This window comes from Dendrobates tinctorius, unplaced genomic scaffold (assembly GCF_039654945.1).
Source record: "Dendrobates tinctorius isolate UK_male_01 unplaced genomic scaffold, ASM3965494v1 ptg000162l, whole genome shotgun sequence".
Lineage (NCBI taxonomy): Eukaryota > Metazoa > Chordata > Amphibia > Anura > Dendrobatidae > Dendrobates > Dendrobates tinctorius.
In genome coordinates, this window is record NW_027361829.1 from 57,351,129 (window position 1) to 57,373,507 (window position 22,379).

Here is a 22,379-nt window from a genome sequence, read left to right on the forward strand (position 1 = left end):
TATGGATGGTGATTCAGCACAGCCCCAGCAGGAGCTGACTGGCCCACACAAAACTGAAATAGACAAAACCAGATCAAATGTAAACAGAATAGCAAATGAACACTTAGCTGAACATGCAGGGACTGAGCTGGAAACTAAGACCTCAGGAGGCAGTAAGAAAATCACTAGCAGGGATAGAGGGAGTCGGCTGTCTTAAATCCCAGTCTGAAACCCCAGATCTCCAATCGTCGTCCTCATTATCAGGTGGCAAGTGTCTGTTATATTCTGAAAGCAGAGCAAAGAGAGGCCAATCTAATAAGGGACAAAAACAAACTGGCACAAACAGTAACATAAGGATGGAAATTCAGCACAGCCCCAGCCGGGGTTGGCTGAACACACAAAACTGAAATAGACAAAACCAAATCAAATGTGAACAATAGCAAAAGAACACTTAGCTTGAGCATGCAGGGACTGAGCTGGAAACTAAGACCTCAGGAGGCAGGAAAAAATCACCAGCAGGGATAGAGGGAGTCGGCTGTCTTAAATCCAGTCAGAAACTCCAAATGTCCAATTGTCCTCCTTATTATCAGGTGGCAGGCCTCTGTTAATTAGATCAGCTCCATTACCTCCTGTAACCACCAGAGGGAGCCCAGAAAGAGAACTCGCGACCTCTCTGTCAATATAACCAGCTCCACTACCTTCACTAGTAACCAGAGGTAGGCCAGAAAGTGAATTCACAACAGTACCCCCCCCTTGAGGAGGGGTCACCGAACCCTCATCCACGCCACCAGGCCGATCAGGATGGGCCCGGTGAAAAGCACAAACCAATCTATCGGCATGAATGTCAGAAGCAGAGACCCAAGAATTATTCTCCTGGCCAAAACCCTTCCATTTGACCAAGTACTGGAGTATACGTCTAGCCAAACGAGAATCCAATATTTTCTCTACCTCATATTCCACATTGCCTTTAACCAATACAGGGTCAGGAGGTGCCACCATAGGAACTACTGGCTCCACAAACCTCTTCAACAGAGATTTATGAAACACGTTATGGATCTTAAATGTAACTGGAAGAGCCAATCGAAAAGAAACAGGATTAAGAATCTCCAAAATCTTATAAGGTCCAATGAAACTTGGCTTGAACTTTGGAGACGCAACCTTAATAGGAATATTCTTTGACGACAACCAAACCATATCACCCACTTTAAACTGGGCACCAATGGTCCTATGCCGGTAGGAAAACCGTTGGGCTTTTTCCTGAGAGAGGGACAACTTATCCACCACTTGGTCCCAAATCTTCTGCATTCTCTCTACCACAGTGTCCACACTTGGGCAGGTTGAAGATTCCACTTGCCCTGAAGAAAATCAAGGATGAAACCCAAAGTTACAGAAAAAGTGCGACATCAAAGTGGCAGAACTAGCTCTATTGTTTAGCGCAAATTCCGCCAAGGGCAAAAATGAGACCCAGTCATCCAGATCAGCAGATATAAAACATCTCAAATAGGACTCCAAAGTCTGGTTTGTTCTCTCAGTCTGCCCATTGGACTGAGGATGAAACGCAGAGGAGAAAGATAACTGAATTCCCAGATTGGAACAAAAATTTCTTCAAAATCTGGAAACAAACTGGACTCCTCTGTCCGACACAATGTTCTCAGGAATCCCATGCAACCGAACCACCTGTTGTAAAAACAAGGGCACCAGCTCTGAAGAAGATGGCAACTTTGGGAGTGTTACAAGATGGATCATCTTAGAAAATATATCACAAATCACCCAGATAACAGTCATTCTCTGAGAGACAGGAAGATCAGAAATAAAATCCATTGAGATATGGGTCCATGGCCTCTTGGGCACCGCCAGGGGCATCAACAACCCACTAGAACGAGAACAGAGTTTAGACCGAGAACAAGTCCCACAGGACTGCACAAAATTCCTGACATCACGAGATAAGGCAGGCCACCAAAAAGACTGACTCACCAAATCTCTGGTACCAAAAATACCTGGATGACCAGCCAACGCGGAGCAATGAATTTCAGCCATTACTCTCTTCCTCCACTGGTCAGGACCATACAATTTTCCCATAGGGCAACGCTCAGGTTTGTCCTCCTAAAATTCCTCCAGGGCACATCTCAGATCGGGCGAGATGGCAGAAAGAACTACCCCCTCACCTAGAATGGCAGTAGGCACGGTCACAATAAGAGAATCTGCAAAGAAACTCCTAGAAAGGGCGTCCGCCTTAACATTCTTAGTGCCCGGAAGAAAAGAGACCACAAAATTAAAACGCGTGAAAAACAAGGCCCACCTAGCCTGTCTAGGATTCAAGCGTTTGGCTGATTCAAGATAAATCAAATTCTTGTCGTCAGTGAGGACCACAACTTGATGTCTAGCTCCCTCCAACCAATGTCTCCACTTTTCAAATGCCCATTTCATGGCCAACAATTCCCGATACCCCAGGTCATAGTTACGTTCAGATGGGGAGAATTTTCGAGAAAAGAGGGCACAGGGATTCATTTTAGAAGTCACTGTAGCTTTTTGGGACAAAACAGCTCCTGCACCAATTTCAGAAGCATCTACCTCCACCTGAAATGGAAGTGAGACATCAGGTTGCCGCAGAACCGGAGCAGAAGAGAATCTCCGCTTAAGCTCCTGAAATGCCGAGACTGCCTCTGGAGACCAATTCACCACATCAGCGCCCTTTTTGGTCAGATCAGTCAGTGGTTTGACAATACCTGAAAAATTACCTATAAATTTACGATAGAAATTAGCAAAACCCAAAAACTTCTGGAGAGCCTTCAAAGAAGTGGGCTGAATCCAATCATAAATGGCCTGTACCTTGGCCAGGTCCATTTCAATAGCCGACAGAGACAAAATAAATCCCAAAAATGAAATCCTCTGTACACCAAAGAGGCATTTTGATCCCTTAACATACAAGGAATTTTCCCTCAAAATCCGGAACACAGTCCGGACATGTTGCACATGAGAATCCCAATCACTGGAAAAGATCAAAATATCATCCAGATAAATGATCAAAACCTTATCCACAAAGTCCCGGAAAATATCGTTCATAAAAGATTGGAAGACAGAAGGGGCATTAGTGAGCCCAAAAGGCATCACCAGGTACTCAAAATGTCCCTCCGGAGTATTAAACGCCGTCTTTCATTCATCCCCCTGATGTCAAGCTTGGTAAACCAGCAGGCACTTTTAACTCTGGAAAATAAATCAGAAATCAGGGGTAATGGTTACTGATATTTAACAGTGATTTTGTTAAGGGAACGATAGTCAATGCAAGGCCTTAATGAACAATCTTTCTTGGTCACAAAAAAACAGCACCCAAGGGTGAAGAGGATGGTCTAATATGACCCTTCTCCAACGACTCCTTAATATAAGATCGCATAGCCTCATGCTCGGGTACAGATAAATTGAAAAGTCGACCCTTGGGAAATTTACACCCAGGGCTCAGCTCAATTGCACAGTCATAACTCCTATGAGGAGGCAAAGACGCAGACTTACTCTCTCTAAATACATCAGAAAAATCAGCCAAATAATCAGGAATATCATGAAACTGGGGAGAGGTGGAGCAAACAGGAGTGTCACTAAGAACACACTGACAACCCCAACTCAACACAGACACAGATTTCCAATCCAAAACAGGATTATGAGTTTGCAACCAGGGAAAACCCAGAACAATAGTATCATGCAAATTGTGCAGCACCAAAAATTTACAATTTTCTTGGTGGTCCGGGGCAACCTACATTATCACCTGGGTCCAAAACTGGGGTTTATTCTCCACCAAAGGAGTAGCATCGATAACCTTCAAAGGGATTGGAGTCCACAGTGGTATCACAGGAAAACCACAACGTTTAGCAAAGTTCAAATCCATCAGATTCAAAGCTGCTCCTGAATCTACAAAAGCCTTAGCGGAAAATGTAGATAAGGAGCAGATCAGAGTAATTGCCAAAAGGAACTTAGGTTGTACACCACCCACACATTGCATGGGTTCAGACATTTGTTCAAAAGGCGGCAACGCCTCTCGTGTAGTTTTACGTTCACGTAAACGCCGGTCAACTTGAATGGCTAATGACATAGAATCATCAAGACCAGAGGGAACAGGAAATCCCACCATAACATCTTTTACGGTTTCTGATAAACCCTTCCGAAAGACGGCTGCTAAGGCACCGTCATTCCATGTAGTAAGGACCGCCCACTTTCGGAATTTTTGACAGTATAACTGCAGAATCCTGACCCTGGTTCAATGCCAATAGGGTTTTCTCAGCTTGATTAATAGCATTAGGTTCATCATACAACAACCCCAAGGCTTGAAAAAAATGCATCCACATTAGTCAGAATAGGATTTCCAGGTGTCAGAGAAAAAGCCCAATTCTGGGGATCTCCGCGCAGCAAGGAGATGACAATTTTAACCTGGTGCACAGAGCTCCCCGATGAGTTAGGCTTCAAGGCAAGAAATAGTTTACAATTATTCTTAAAATTCAAAAATTTAGACCGATCCACAGAAAACACATCAGGAGTAGGGATTTTTGGTTCAACAGCAGGTGATTGAGCGAGATAGGCGAAATTCCCCGCACTTCAGCAGCGAGCTGCTCAACATGATCAGACAATTGCTTAATCTCCATTAAAGAAAAAATCCTCCTACGGCCCCAGAGAAAAAGAGGAAAAAATATATATAAAAAAAAATTCTGACACTTTTTTTTTTTTTTTTTACAATTCTCTCCTGCTTTTGAGTACCCTAGAATCTGCGGTTAAGGCTGGTGATTCTGTTATGATTGGGTCACCGACGAGGAAAGCAAGACCAAGCCAAGCCACAGAAAACCAGAGAGGTTGGTAACTAAGCGGATTGCAGACCCCTGATCTTATCCACACAACTAGCAGTAGCCGTGGAGCATACCTACGATGATTCTAGACACCATGACACAGCCGGAGAACTAAATAAGCCTAAAGCAAGAAAGGGAAAATCTAAACTGCCCCAGAGCAGACCCCAAAGGAATAGATAGCCCCCAAACATATATTGTCAGTGAGACAAGATGAAAACACAAACGCAGGTAGGAAAACAGGCTTAGCAAACGATGGGGCCCAAACTAACTAGACAGCACAGGAAAGGAAAGACAATGTCTGCAATCACGCAAAAAACCTGTAAAAAATGCCCAACACGTCTGATGGTACTATGAGAATGTGTGTAGACTACAGGCGGATTAACAGCATTACACATAAAGACGCTTACCCATTGCCTAGAATTGAGGAATCACTAGCCGCACTGAGAACTGCTAATTATTTCTCTACCTTACATCTCACCAGTGGGTATTGGCAGGTTCCTGTAGCAGAGGTAGACAAAGAGAAGACAGCATTAACAACACCAATGGGCCTCTGCAAGTTTAACTACATGCTGTTCGGGCTCAGCAATGGAATGCTGCCTTGGACATAAAAACTTGAAACCGTTCTGCTGTACCTGGACGACATAATTGTCTTCTCCAAGACCTACGAAGACCATTTGAAGCACCTAGCCGAGGTATTCGAAGCCCTGTCAAACTTTGGCCTGAAAATAAAACCGTCCAAATGTCACCTTTTGAAACCCAAGGTGCAGTACCTAGGCCATGTGGTGAGCGCAGAATGTGTGGCACCCAACCCTAACAAAGTCACCGTTATCCGGGACTGACAAAGACCGAGCACTATCCATGAAGTGAGGCAATTTCTTGGGTAAGTAGGCGAATACCGAAGATTTATTAAGGACTTCACCAAGATAGCAGCACCGCTGCAAGATCTTCTAGTGGGCCAATCCAAGAAGGCCAAGAACAAAAATCTTCCGTTCGAGTGGAACAAAAGGATATAAGAGTCCTTCACCAAGTTGAAATTGGCCCTCACAAGAGATGAGGTCCTGGCCTACCCTGACTATGACCAACCATTTGTACTTTACACTGACACTAGCAATGTGGGATTGGGAGCAGTGCTGTCACAAGTGCAGAAAGGCAGAGAGAGAGTGATTGTCTATGCCAGCAGGAAGCTTCGTCCCACTGAGAGGAACCCCGACAACTACAGTTCCTTTAAGCTGGAGTTCCTCGCCATAGTCTGGGCGGTAACAGAGTGCTTCAAGCACTACTCGGCTTCCGCAAAGTTCACCATCTACTTTGGACAATAATCTGCTAACCCACCTTGAAACGGCAAAACTCGGGGCACTTGAGCAGCGATGGATGGCCCGGCTGTCCAACTACAAGTTCACCTTCAAGTACAGAGCAGGGCATAAGAATGCTAATGCAGATGCATTGTCCAGGATGCATAATTCACCAGACGGGGGAGAAGATCCAAATGAACTCGAAGAAATCGAGTTACCAGCCTTCCACCGTCCAATTGCAGCCCAGCGCTCCCAAGGAGTGAGGAATAAGCGCTTTATTGTATGAGAGGTAACGTTCAACCCATTACCCCATCATGAGTGGGCAGAGACACAAGACAGTGACCGAGCTGTTCGCCTAGTAAAGAAGTGGCTGGCACGAGCTGATGCACACCCTGGTCCAAATGACCCACAGGAAGCACAACAACTATGGAAGGAGAGAGGCAAGCTGTTCATCTACGAGGGTAAACTGTGTCAGAGGAACATCAACTCGCGCACACATGAACTTGTCACCTGCCAGGTGGTAGTCCCAAAGAGGGATGCGCCAATGGTCTTAGAGGCGTACCACAATGGAGCAGGACACTTCAGTTGGAAGAAGTTGGAGGTCCTACTTCGTGAAAGATTCTACTGGGTTGGCATGAGGAGTTCCATTGAGAAGTGGTGCCGAGAATGTGGCCCATGCAACATGCGCAGAAAAGACGGAAACAGCCAGCCAGCCCCATTACAACCGATCATCACAAAACAGCCGCTTAAACTGGTAGCCTTGGATTACGTGAAGTTAACTCCGAGTAGGAATGGCTACACCTATGCTTTAACCATCGTGGACCATTACTCAAGGTTCTTGGTAGTCGTGCCTGTTAAAGACCAAACAGCGAAGACAGCAGCCAAGGCATTTCAGCAGCACTTTTGTCGACCGCACGGATACCCTGAACAAGTGCTCACCGACCAAGGTCCAGCCTTTGAGGCAGAAGTGTTCCAGGAGTTCTGTAACATGTACAGTTGCAAGAAAATCAGGACAATGCCGTACCATCCACAGGCAAATGGCATGTGTGAGAAGATGAACCAGGTGGTCATTGACTTATTGAAGACCTTACCTCTGGAAGAACGAAACCAGTGGCCAGAGAAGTTGCCAGATCTGATAGATCTATATAATCATATACCGGTAAACTCTACAAATTGCACTCCGGCCTACTTGATGAGAGCAAGACCTGGCAAGTTACCTATTGATTTAGACATGGGAGTCTTAATGCCTGAGACAAAATCACCAGATGCAGACTGGGATACAGAGTGGCAACAACAATACCGCAAAGTGCAAGAATGTGTCGAGAAAAGTTTGTCCCAAGCAAGACAGAGGCAAGAAAGGAATTATAATCAACACGCCCCTGAAGTTCCCTTGACACCAGGAGAACAAGTACTTAAAAGAAAGAGACGTGTTCATAAACTAGATGACCAATGGGAGGCAGAGCCATACACCGTGATACCTTCAGACTTTAATAACACCAAAGTATGTATCATCAGCAAAGATGGAGGAGAAACCTTAGAAGCAGTCTCAAGAGATCATCTAAAGATGAGCCCTGATCAATTGAAGGACAAGAAAGAAGTCCAAGACACTCCACAGCCCATAGTAGAGGTGGAGGAAAAGATTCAAACTATACTTGGAGAATTTCCTTGGACGTGGACACAAGTAAATCAGGCAAAAGTAGTACCAGTCCTAACCTTTCATCAGCCTACTGCACCAGATGAAGCAGAGACTCTAAATGAAATGGCTCCAGTAACAGATACCACATCTGCAGTGGAATGCGGAAATTTGTCCCCTGCTAACATCGAATCTGACAATCTCATGGTGAGTCTAGGAGTAGAGAGAAGGCAGTCTAGAATACCTATCTTACACCAGTCTACTTATAGCGTAGTGACTAGTGCACCTACAGTAGACATCAGAGAACAGGTCAGGTCATCAGAAACACCTATACTGCGTAGATCCACTCTTAGTACTAGAGGTCAGATCCCTGCCCGTTACAGAGATTACATAATGTAAATAAAGTAATACGAATGTATAGTTGTAACCGTTAAGCATGAGAGTCTACAGAGACTTACTCTATGAACCTTTTTAAGTATTCGTAATAACCAGTTAAAGGACAATTGGGCCATAGGACTATGTGTGGTCAGAACTTTTATTTGTAAATCGTTACTCCAGGAAGGCCTTGAAAATAAGCCGCTGGCATGGCCGAAAAACAGGCCCGTCTACAGAGTGCCCTGTAGCCACGCCCAGGGACGACACAAAAAGTGGGTTAAGGCGGTTCCCACCAACCAAACTCCAGGTGCAAGCACAAAGATAATTCCTGGACAGCAGCGTAAGGACTGTTCGCTGCAGTAACTGTGCTATTGTTTCTTTTTCTTGTCAGGTTTCTAATAATTTTTACATTTTTAAGACTTTGTAGATTTTCATTAATTGTTGTTGTTAACAATTCTTGTTATGTTTCCTCAGTCCAGGAGTAATGAACTTAACTGGGGGGGAATGTGACACCCCAGAGTCCGGTTGTCACAGTGACATCACCTCCCTCTATGAGGTGAAGTCATGCTTGGAGGCAGAAGGGGACCCCCATGCCAGGTAACAATGATTAAATCACAATTCCTGCTGCAGGCAAGAAAAGGGAGTTGCCTTATAAATTCTGGCCAGCAGAGGGGGTTGGTGAGTCAGCTAGAAGTGAGCTGAGGGGTTGTCATGTAAACGAGAGCAGCTGTGAGCTGTGAAGAGAAAAATGACAAGACAGTTAGAAACATGAGGTAAAGAGATCCTTCTGGAAGGTCCAGTCAGTTAGAGACGGAGAGCTGTTCTGACAGGAGGGGAAGGACGATAGCAGATATAAGGGTCTACGGGGAAGCTAAAACTGAGTATAGCAGACCCCATCACGAATAGAGGGTCGCAGTGATGTAGAAATTTATATGGGCAGATATACTCTTGTGCGTGCTGTGTCCTGCCCAAATTAGACAGAGTCTTATTGAGCGCTCAAAGGAAAAGAGGAAGCTACACTTGGTTAGCAACAACTCATTCCAGCAGAACTCTGCCAGTTTATTCATATTCATGGTTTTTTCAGTTCATACAAAGGAGTGGTTACTCATTAACATAAAGGCTGAACTTCTTATCTAATTGGTCTGTTTAAATACATGAACATATATGGGTGTCCGACCTAAGGTTACTTAAGCATCAGATGATATACTGCCCCTTGTCTTACAATGTCAGCAAGACTCCAATATCGGCTTGGACCATCTGGCCTAACTTCCTCTTCTGTATTGTCTGGGACAAATGTCACAAGACAATGCTCTGGCTTCATGGTTTAGGTCATCTTTAGAAACTGATTACAAAGTTCAGAACAGCTGTGAATATATCTCTAAGTGCGCATATAGAAATATATACTTTAGAGTGTATATGGGTACATAAGTATATAGCATATAGCCTATAGCAGGCAAGTGAGATCTAGATTAAATACATATACATATATATTTCCATAACAGCAGTATAGTTATAAACAGCAGAGACCCACACACAAAGACCAGAAGGAAGGTCCTAAATCCCCACCTGGCAAGGTGGGTCCCTTGAATGCCTCCAGGCGAGCTGGACTCATTCCATCACCTGTATGTGGTACTCCGGATTGCAATCAATTACCAGTAAAAGGTAAAGAAACTGCACCTCTCTGTGTCCTCCTCTCATTTCTCTGCACCCCAACGTTCACAGCCATCTTAACTATTAATTTAACATCTTTGCCCTGGGACTATTGCTCTACCTGTGGAGAGCTATTTTCCCCTCAGCTGCAACACACCAACAGTCTCAGGGGAACAATACCGCAGCGCTGGTCACCTCTCGCCAGAATACCACAGGTGACGTCACATATTTAATCATCTATAAACTTTATCTTCATAAATACCACACAACTTTCCCCTATTTTATTACTGGACGCCTCTGGGCCACGGACCGGGTGGCCGCAACCGTGACACCGTCCCCAATTGAAGTCGACGGGCCCGGTACCGAGTACCCCCAGGCCCCACGGGGTGCACCACTTAGTAATTTATAGTCCTTATCAAATACAGGAATCCTATATCACAGTTTTGGTCTTTGGTACAGTCAATCCCAAGTCCACAAAAAAAGCATGCCCAGAAAAGACCATAATAGGTTACTTATCTGAATCCAGTCCCAATTGCATCATCCATACACGTTTCACCCCCTCACATTGACCCACATTTAACAGCCATGCCATTATGGATTACTCCTTAATTGTGGTCCCCTGATGAGCCCTGACACTGGGAGGGGGTGAAACGCATAGGGACGATGCTATTGGGACTGAATTCAGATAAGTAACCTATTATGGTCTTTTCTGGGCATGCTTTTTTCTTGTGGTCTTGGGATTGACTGTACCAAAGACCAAAACTGTGATATAGGATTCCTGTAAGGGCTATAAATTACTAAGCATGTTCAGACAATTTAGGAGCAGGTGCTCGTTTCCTCAAGGACATATAAACTTTACTGGTTATTCAGCTGTTTTTTTGTGTGTTTGTGGTTGGGTGGTGATAGGTTGGTTTTGTTTTTTGTAATATACTATTAATTTATGTCGTCTTTGTAGCCCTCTTTTGCAATAGGACTACTTTTATATATTTTTGTCAAATAAAAATATTGTTTTCATTGATATTCAAGAGGGCTTATATTTGATCTCCCCCTCTTTTTCTGAGATTATCTGTATCGTTTTTTCAAAACCTACCTTGTTCTAAGTGCTGTAAGTTACATTTGTCTACATATATTTACTCTATTGTATCAAAAAAGTCCTTGGGTTTTCTTTATGGTGGTTCAACTGAGTATACCCATATATTAGTAAATGCTTTAGGTGTTCTTTCTTGATTGGGAGAGGGGCATGGGCCCTATGCGGTGCCTCCATCAGGCTCAGACCTGCCTCAGCTGTGGGGGGTCCTCCACCCACCAGCAGACAGGTGCAAAGATTTGGAAAAGGGGGCAAGCAGTCAGGGTCCACAGTGCCACTGGTACAAACTGGGTAAATGTAGTAGCACTAGGCCTGAGTTAGGAAGCATTTTGGCACATGACAATGTTGGCCATGTTGCCCTGCTTCAAGTACTCCACCAACATGGCCAGCGCTGATGACGCCATCATCAGGGTTACTATCCCACTTCTATGCCTGCTTGAAAAAACGCTCCAGATGATGATAGATGAGGTTGTGGCACAGAACGAAGAGGAGGAACAGGGCCAATTCACAACATTCTCAGGCCAGTCATTCACTCATGGTTCGGATTGTGGGTTCCTCTACCAACAGTGGCCAGGTACACAACTGTCCAGCCTAGTGACAGCTTTGGAGGATGAGGAGGAACCGTGTTCACTGCAGGGTGGCACTCAAAGCAGCTGACCGGCATCACTGGGGGGATACAGAGGACCCAGACAATACATTTCCCACTGAGGACAGCTTGTTGTTACCTCTAGGCAGCCTGGCACACATGAGCCAATACATGCTGCTGTGGCTGTGCAATGACCGCTGAGTTGCCTGTATTGTTAACAGTGCTGATTACTAAGTAGCCACACTGCTGGATTTCCTCCACAAGAGCCATCCTTATTACCATCAGGAATCGTAAAATGCGGGAATAACAGCACACGCTGGTAGACACACTACTGATGGCGCTTCCACCCGACGGAGGTGGCTCAGTGGAAGAATAAGGCAGAGGAGGAAGTCTCCAATCCAGCTGGGGCACTGACACCACCTCTAAAGTGAGCATTAGCATATCCAAAATGTGGAAAACCTTACTCAGCATGCAACAACACCTGGCACCACAATCTGATACTGTCTGTTTTAGCAGGAGGCAGAGCTTCAACAATGCTGTGGAAGAGTACGTGTCCACACATCTCCATGTACTGAGTGATGGGTCTGCCCCATTTAACTTCTAGGTCTTCAAATTGGACACATGGCCTCAGCTTGCCCTTTACACCTTGAAAATGATGGCCTGCCCTGTGGAAAGTGTACTGTTGGAACATGTGCTTAGGACGGCAGGGGGTGTGATCAAATAAAGGCGCATCCGCTGTCCATAGCCAACGTGGGCAAGCACACATTCATTAAATGTACAGGACTTGTCTGCATCTTTGAATGACTAAAGAAGTATACCAGCCGCACCCAGCCATTGTTATACTCCCCCGCAGTTTGTACGTTCTATTTGTCATTCACAATGTTTTGGGGCCTACCCAAATTAAAAAAACAAAAAAAAGCCTTAAAACAAAACCAGTGATGGCCACCTGCTTCTCCGCTTCTTCCACCAACATGTCCACCTCCACCACTTGGACCTCCACCTCCTGCTTCAAGATTATTTTTTTTTATTCTATGTTATTTTAAGTCATTTCCCCATCAACATTTATTTGCAGGGTAATTATCCTGCTCTTACTCCAATTTTGCAGTCCCCTAGACCTTACTATAACCATTTTACAGCACCGTTTGAGTCACCATTGACTTATATTGGGTTTGGTGTCAGGTCCTAAATCCTAAACTGATCTTTGGACAGTTCGGCAGTACCCAGCAAACCAGAACATCCACGGGTCCGCTAATCTCTAGTCACAACACCAGAAAGGAAAGAGTAAGTACATAGGTATACTAAGAAATCAAATTTCTTCAAGGCTTTCATTGATGCCTGTGGGAGCTAAGATTTGGTATTTGTATACATTTCTTGTTTTCTTTAGGTGGCCATATCTATGAGGAATGTTGGAATTAATTTTTTCAGTGGGGGTGATATAAAACTCTCCAAAATTGCAATTGTTATGGTTGGCTCCATATCTAGAAACACTATGTAGTGGATACTTTACTTCTGTCTTTGTTATACAACCCCTGGCAAAAATTATGGAATCACCGGCCATGGAGGATGTTAATTCAGTTGTTTAATTTTGTAGCAAAGCAGATCACAGACATGGCACAAAACTAAAGTCAACTCAAATGACAACTTTCTGGCTTTAAGAAACACTAAAAGAAATCAAGAACAAAAAATGTGGTAGTCAGTAATGGTTACTTTTTTAAACCAAGCATAGGGGAAAAATTATGGAATCACTCAAATCTGAGGGAAAAAAATTATGGAAACATGAAAAACAAACCAACAAAAAAACACTCCAACACATCACTAGTATTTTGTTGCACTACTTCTGGCTTTTATAACAGCTTGCAGTCTCTGAGGCATGGACTTAATGAGTGTCAAACAGTACTCTTCATCAATCTGGCTCCAACTTCCTCTGATTGCTGTTGCCTGATCAGCTTTGCAGGTTGGAGCCTTGTCATGGACCATTTTCTTCAACTTCCTCCAAAGATTTGGATTGAGATCCGGACTATTTCCAGGCCATGACATTGACCTTATGTGTCGTTTTTCAAGGAATGTTTTCACAGTTTTTGCTCTATGGCAGGATGCATTATCATCTTGAAAAATGATTTCATCATCTCCAAACATACTGTCAATTGATGGGATAATAAAAGTGTCCAAAATATCAACATAAACTTGTGCATTTATTGAAGACTAGCTGAAGAGCCCGGCGCTGCCCGGGCATAGTAACTAACTGTGGTTAGTTATAGCAAATTATAATTATCCTCCATCCCATAGTCCCATGCCCATATACCCATGATACATATCCACGATCCCATAGGCCCGTGCCCATATACCCATCATACATATCCTCCAGGGCCGGACTGGGACTAAAATTCAGCCCTGGCATTTGAAGTTACACAGGCCCACTAGTCACATGGTGACTATATAATATCTTTGTACACTTGTAGTTTACAAGAAGTGAGAGGAGATTAACACGACTATATAACATGTAGTCACAGCTGTGCCCAGTATTTCAGCTCAGTCCTATTTATTGCTTTTAGGTACAGTACTCCTCCCAAAGCTCTGTCCCCTATTGTATGCATGATTACAGAATTCCTGGCAGAACTGCTCTCTATTGGGCAACCAGATCCCCTGGTCATAGCCGCCCCTATCATACCTCCCAACTTTTGAAGAAGGGAAAGACGGACAAAGACTGCGGCGCGCGCAGCGCGCCACTGCAAATTTTTGGCCATGCCCAGCCACACCCATTTCACAACTAGTCACACCCATGTCCACACCTAATCGCACCCATTTAGCACTGCTGATCACACTGACTGGTACTGAGGGCACAGTGGCTGGCATTATGGGCACACTGACTGGCACTAAGGGAGAGAGAAAACAGAGAGAAAGAGAAAAAAGAAAACATAGAGAGCGAGAAAGAAAGGGGAAAGAAAGAACAGAGAGAGAAAAAAGAAAGATTAGAGAGAGAAAGAAAGAACAGAGAGAGAAAGAAAGAACAGAGAGAGAAAGAAAATGAGGGAAAGACAGAACAGAGAATGAAAGAACAGAGAAAGAAAGAAAAAGAGAGAAAGAAATAAAGAAAGATTCTACAAAGATACTATAGCAGCCCGGCTCCCATTGTAGTGCCCACCTGAGCCTCCCGATGCAGGACATATCATGATCCGCTCACATGGCCGGCATCCCCGATTCCAAGGCGATCCTGCTGTCTGCGCTGTCGGAGGAGGACACGGTGATGGATCTGAAGCATTCCTGGTTCCGTCACAATCTCCTCATGAAATTTTCTCATTTCCGGTCAGCTTCCAGCACATCACTTCATGTGGAACGTCATGTGTGTGTTTTAAAATGCTCCTCGGGGCTCCGCCGTGTACTCCTGTGTCCGTGGGAAAAGCACGCTTTGTATGCTTCATACACACTTGCCTCCGTACATCCCGTACACATATGGCTCCACTCCATACACACACGGCTCCACTCCGTCCACCTCGTACACACGCGGCTCCGCTCCGTACACCTCGTACACATGCGGCTCCGCTCCGTACACCTCGTACACACGGCTCCTCTCCGTACACCTCGTACACATGCGGCTCCGCTCCGTACACCTCGTACACACACGGCTCCGCTCCGTACACCTCGTACACACGCGGCTCCGCTCCGTACACCTCGTACACACACGGCTCCGCTCCGTACACCTCATACACACACAGCTCTGCTACATCCACACTGTAAATCCTGACCCCACACATACTTACCTCAACCAGCACCATGACAACAGCAAAGCAGAGTCTTGCAGACGGTAGAGGCAAGGCTGTGCGCACAGGACCTGTGATGAGTTCACAGGAGGGGCGGAGTCAGGGGTGACATGATCGGGGGTCTGGACAAAGGCTCCTGATCATGTGACCCCCTGACTCCTCCCCTCCTGTGACTTCATCACAGGTCCTGCGAACAGAGCGAGCAGGCAAGCGAGTGCGACACTGTGAGTGGCTGCGGGGGGGAGGGGGTCTCATGCTAAGGCGAGGATGGGGTGCGTGGGGGGGCGTGGCGGCTTATCTCCCTGCAGTGCGGGAGGAACTTGGAAACTATCACCGCCGTGCCCGCAGAGGGCCGGCGGCAGGAGCAACAGTGGCCGCAGCAGCTGGCAAGCGGCCAGATGATTGGCGCTGCCGCCCGCGGCCCACGTGACAGCGGCCCAGCGGGAAAATGCCCGGTTGGTTATATTGCCAATCCGGGCCTGATATCCTCCATCCCATAGTCGAGTGCCCATATACCCATCATACATCCTCCATCCCATAGTCCCATGCCCATATACCCATCACACATCCTCCATCCCATAGTCCCGTGCCCATATTCCCATCATACATATCCACGATCCCATAGTCCCGTGCCCATATACCCATCATGCATATTCACGATCCCATAGGCCTGTGCCCATATACCCATCATACATATCCACAATCCCATAGGCCCGTGCCCATATACCCATCATACATATCCTCCATCCCATAGTCGAGTGCCCATATACCCATCACACATCCTCCATCCCATAGTCCCATGCCCATATACCCATCACACATATTCTCCATCCCATAGTCCAATGCCCATATACCCATCATACATATTTGCCATCCCATAGTCAAGTGCCCATATACCCATCACACATCCTTCATCTCATAGTCCCATGCCCATATACCCATCATACATATCCTCCATCCCATAGTCCCGTGCCCATATACCCATCATACATAACCACCATCCCATAGTCCCATGCCCATATACCCGTCATACATATCCTCCATCCCATAGTCCAGTGCCCATATACCCATCACACATCCTCCGTGCCATAGTCCCGTGCCCATATACCCGTCATACATATCCTCCATCCCATAGTCCAGTGCCCATATACCCATCACACATCCTCCATCCCATAGTCAACCATTATGACATCATAATGAGCGGCGGGGCTTGCAACCTATGACGACATCAGCGTCACCATGGCAACCATTATGACATCATAATGAGGGACGGGGCTTGATACACACACACTTTTTCCCCATTATGTAGATAAGGGCAAAATTGTTTGGTGAATTGGAAAGCGCGGGGGTAAAATTTCGCCTCACAACATAGCCTAGGACACTCTCGGGATCCAGATGTGTGACTGTGCCAAATTTTGTGGCTGTAGCTGCGACGGTGCGGATGCCAATCCCGGACATACACACACACACATACATAGATACACACATACATACATACATACATACATACATACATACATACACACCCACATTGAGCTTTATATATTAGATGTAATGACATCCATCTCCCCAGTGCCTTTACCTGACATGCAGCCCCATATCATCAATGACTGTGGAAATTTGCATGCTCTCTTCAGGCAGTCATCTTTATAAATCTCATTGGAATGGCACCAAACAAAAGTTCCAGCATCATCACCTTGCCCAATGCAGATTCGCGATTCATCACTGAATATGACTTTCAGCCAGACTGTTAGTGTGGCTGGTCTGGAGCTGGAATCTCCAGGAGTGGACCCTCTGGGCCGTGGCACCGAGGGGCCCCAGGCAAGCTGCCAGTTGGAACCGACCCCTATACAGGGACCGTTAGGAGCAGGCCCAGGGGTTCGAGTACTACGGTAGCAGGTACTGAGAGGGGCAGCTCAGGATGGACTGGAGTAGGACTGTGGGACTGAAGTGTAGATGACAGAACAGAGCTGGAACACAGGAGACAGGAGTGGAGTAAGATTGTAGACTGGAATGTGGAGGGACTGAAGTGTAGATGACAGGACAGAGCTGGAACACAGGAGGCAGGAATGGAGTAAGTAGACTGGAACGTGGAGTGATGGCTGGAGCAGGAACACAGGAGACAGGATTAGAGGAGGACGGAAGGACTGGAGCAGGATGGAACTGGAACACCGGAGGCAGGACTGGAGTAGGACGGAAGGACTGGAGCAGGATGGAACAGGAACACCGGAGGCAGGACTGGAGTAGGATGGAAGGACTGGAGCAGGATGGAACAGGAACACCGGAGGCAGGACTGGAGTAGGACGGCAGGACTGGAGCAGGATGGAACAGGAACACCGGAGGCAGGACTGGAGTAGGACGGCAAGACTGGAGCAGGATGGAACAGGAACACTAGAGGCAGGACTGGAGTAGGACAGCAGGACTGGAGCAGGATGGAACAGGAACACCGGAGGCAGGACTGGAGTAGGATGGCAGGACTGGAGCAGGATGGAACAGGATCTCCGGAGGCAGGACTGGAGTACAGCAGGGGACACGGATAGCCGGACTGCGAGGCTGCTGCAGGGAGTACACAAGAACAGGACTGTGAGACTGCAGAGAGCACACGAAGAAGCGAGGCCCAGTGTGCTAGGAAACACGACAATCAGGCGCCTCCCTCCGGGGGAAGCAGCCTGATATGCCAGTGACTGGTCTGCCATTGGTCAGGGGGTGCTTCTGGGTGAGGGCATAGCCAGAGCACAAGAAGCAGAAGGGAGGTGCGCCTGTCAGAGGTGACCGCCGTGGCTGTTGGGCGGCGAGGGGCTGCGGCGTGGGAGCGATGGCCAGGTGAGTATGCAGAGATGGCGTGACAGAGTCATCCACAGTCCACGATTGCTTTTCCTTAGCCCATTGTAACCTTGTTTTTTCTGTTTAGTTGTTAATGATGGCTTTCATTTAGCCTTTCTGTATGTAAATCTCATTTCCTTTAGGTGTTTTCTTACAGTTCGGTCACAGACGTTGACTCCAGTTTCCTCCCATTCGTTCCTCATTTGTTTTGTTGTGCATTTCATGTTTTGGAGACATATTGCTTTAAGTTTCCGGTCTTGACGCTTTGATGTCTTCCTTGGTCTACCAGTATGTTTGCCTTTAACAACCTTCCCATGTTGTTTGTATTTGGTCCAGATTTTAGACAAAGCTGACTGTGAATAACCAACCTCCTGACAGATGTTCTCAAGAACTTCACTTGCACGGCAGACAGCTGTAGCCTCTCTCGGGGACTCCTCTCTCCTGAGTCCCGGCTCACTATCCAAGCTGCTGTTGTGCCCTCAAATCTTAGATGGGAGTAGGGCATTTACAGCCTCCTACTCCTCTGGTGTCTGTTGCAGGACCGTTAGTATCCGTACAACCGTGGAGACCAGGCTCCAGTTCATGCGCTCTCTCCAGAGATGAGATCTTCCTCTCAGCTCTATCTCAGCACTCCTTCCACACATCTGCACACTTCAACCTCCGCAGACTAACTAACCACCCCTTCCTCTTGGCCCTTAGAGAGCACTCCTCCCCTTAATCCCGGTTCAGAGTTCCGCCTGCTGGCCTGGAGTGGAACTGTGTTGCATGCATAGATTGACTGCGAGAGAGACCCATCATTGCCTCCAAGCCTGGCATTACCCTCCCCTGGAGGAAGGCAAAGCCACTGTGGCGACCATAACCCTGGGGGCACCACATTCCCCCCTAGTGCAAGTCAGCATTCCTGGGCTGAACAAAAACATGAAACATATAACCAGTTAAACAATAATAATTGTACAAGATTTAAAAATGAAAAAGTTACAAAAGCCAAGAGCTTCAAAAATGGTCCTATGATGATAAGTCCAAGCATCAATGTCCATGGTCCATTCCTGGACAAATGGTGAACTATATACAGGAAAGTTTTTGACCACACAAGTCCTGTGGTACAATGTCCATAAAACAAAACTGGCACATCTAAAGGAAACTCTTACAGGTTACCTGTAGGCACAAAACTTGAAAAACAGTTACATATATACACATACAATTTCAACATTTAAATTTATCTATATACGATAGCTGATGGGTGGTATCCCTTGTGTAATGCGGGTAGACCTGCGTAATACTGGTGTAGTGGGTAATGTACTGGATACACTACTGGGGGTTCTGCATGGCACAGGGATCCTAGATTGTCTGTGAACTCTTAGACTCACCAGGGGCATAACAGGATCACCACTGGCAGGGCGAGGGTTCTCTGGCTCCACTGTTGATGTGGCATCTGCTGCCTGATTTTCCTGATCCTCAGGATTTCCTTGAGTCACGTCTTCCTGTGCTACCAATTGGGGAAATGTCAACACCGGCACCACTATAGCATCATTTACTTTAGTCCAATTCACAGGGAATTCCCCAAGTATTGTGCCGACCTTCTCTTCTTCCTCTATGGGTTGGATGTTATCTGGTTCTTCCACTCTTTCCTTCAGCAGGTCAGGACATAGTTTCAGGTGATCTCTTGATATTGCTGCTGAGGTTTCTCCTCCATCTTTGCTAATAAGGCATACCTTGGTATTATCAAAGTTTGAGGGCAGAATGGTATAAGGTTCAGCTTCCCATTGATCATCCAATTTGTGCAATCTTTTCTTCCTTTTTAACACTTGTTTTCCCGGCGACAAAGGAATGGCAGGTGCATTTTGATTGTAAAGCTTTTCCTGCTTTTGTCTTGCCTGGGCTAGACTCTTTTCCACGCATTCTTGAACTCTTCTGTACTGTTGTTGTCTTTCTGTATCCCAGTCAGCATCTGGTGACGTTACTTCGGGCATAAGGACTCCCATGTCCAAATCAATAGGTAGTTTACCAGGTCTTGCTCTCATTAAGTAGGCTGGGGTACAGTTGGTGGAATTTACTGGAATATAGTTGTAGAAGTCCACCAGATCTGGCAACTTCTCTGGCCACAGATTCCTCTCTTCCAAGGGCAAAGTCTTCAGTAGGTCAATCACTATCTGGTTCATCTTCTCACACATGCCATTGGTCTGTGGTGGTACGGGGTTGTCCGGATCTTCTTACAACCATACAAGTTACAGAATTCCTGGAACACTTCTGCCTCGAAAGCTGGACCTTGATCTGTAAGCACTCTTTCAGGGTAAGCATGTGGTCTACAGAAGTGCTGTTGGAATGCTCTGGCTGCTGTCCTGGCTGTCTGATCTTTGACAGGCACAACTACCAGGAATCTTGAGTAGTGGTCCACAATGGTAAGAGCATAGATGTAGCCTGACTGGCTTGGAACCAGCTTCACATGGTCCAGGGCTACTAACTCAAGGGGCTGTTTGGTGATGATTGGCTGTAGAGGAGCTCTCTGGCTGTTTCGATCCTTTCTGCGCAGGTAACATTGTCCACACTCCCGGCACCACTTCTCAATGGCTTTCCTCATACCAGCCCAGTAGAACCTCTCCTGGAGCAATGCTTCCAACTTCTTCCATCCGAAGTGTCCAGCTCCATTGTGGTATGCTTCCAGGACCATTGATGCCTCTCTCTTTGGGACTATCACCTGCCAAACCAGCTCATGAGTACGGGCATCGATACTCCTCCGACACAGTTTTCCTTCATAAATGAACAGCCGACCTCTTTCCTTCCACAACTGCTGGGTTTCTTCAGGAGCATCCGACTCTGGGCGTGAGTCAGCTTGTGACAGTAGCTCCTTCACCAGGTGGTCTGCAGGGTCACTATCTTGCGTTTCTGCCCAGTCATGATGGGGCAATGGATTCAGGGAGACCTCCTTCAAGCCAGACCGTCTGTTTCTCACTCCTTGAGCACGCTGGGCCGCAAGTGGCCGGTGGAAGGGAGGTAACTCTATTTCCTCCAGAGCCTCAGGGTCTTCTCCTGCATCTGGTAGGTTAGGCATTCTGGAAAGCATATCAGCATTGGCATTCTTGTGCCCTGCCCTGCCCGGTACTTGATGGTAAACTCATAGTTAGATAGCCGAGCCATCCATCGCTGTTCCAGTACACCTAGTTTTGCAGTGTCCAAGTGCATCAACGGGTTGTTGTCCGTGAAGATAGTGAACTTGGTGGAGGCTAGGTAATGTTTGAACCTTTCGGTGACACCCCAGACTATGGCAAGGAACTCCAGCTTGAAAGAACTGTAGTTGTCAGGGTTCCTTTCAGTAGGGCGCAGCTTCCTGCTGGCGTAGGAGATCACTCTTTCTTTCCCATTCCGTACCTGCGACAGTACTGCGCCTAGTCCCACGTTGCTGGCATCAGTGTACAGCACAAAGGGTTTGTCATAATCTGGGTAGGCCAGAGCTTCATCTCCTGTGAGAGCCATCTTCAATCTGGTGAAGGACCTTTCCAACTCTTCAGTCCATTCAAAGGTGGAATTTTTCTGTTTGGTCTTCTTGGACTGCTCCACCAGAAGATTTTGCATAGTGGTGGCTATTTCATTAAAGCCTTTGATGAATCTTCGGTAGTAGCCTACCAGTCCAAGGAATTGGCGTACTTCATCAAGGTTGCTGAGCTTCGGCCTGTCCCGGATGACTGTGATCTTATCAGGATCAGGTGCCAAACCTTCTGCACTGACCACATGACCGAGGTACTGCACCTTTGGCTTCAGGAGGTGGCACTTAGAGGGCTTCACCTTCAGGCCAAAATTGGACAAAGCTTCAAACACTTCAGCCAGGTGTTCCAGATGATCTTCATAGGTTTTGGAGAAAACAATGACATCATCCAGATACAACAGGACCGTCTCAAAGTTCATGTGTCCCAGGCAGCACTCCATCAGCCGTTGAAATGTTCCTGGGGCTGTGCAGTGCCCGAATGGCATATAATTGAACTCACAGAGACCCATTGGAGTGGTAAATGCTGTTTTCTCCTTGTCTGCCTCTGCCACGGGAACCTGCCAATACCCACTAGAGAGATCAAGGTGGAAAAGTAGTTAGCAGTTTTAAGTGCAGCTAATGATTCCTCAATTCTAGGTAGTGGGTAGGCGTCCTTATGTGTAATGCTGTTAATTTTCCTGTAATCAACACACATTCTCATGGTACCATCGTTTTTCTTTACAAAAACTATGGGAGATGCCCAGGGGCTACAACTGTGTCTGATAACCCCAGCTTCCTTCATCTCCCTCAACATACTCTTAGCACATTGGTATTGTGTTGGCGGTATAGGTCTGTACCTCTCCTTTATGGGTGGATGGTCTCCAGTGGGGATATAATGTTGAACCCCTTT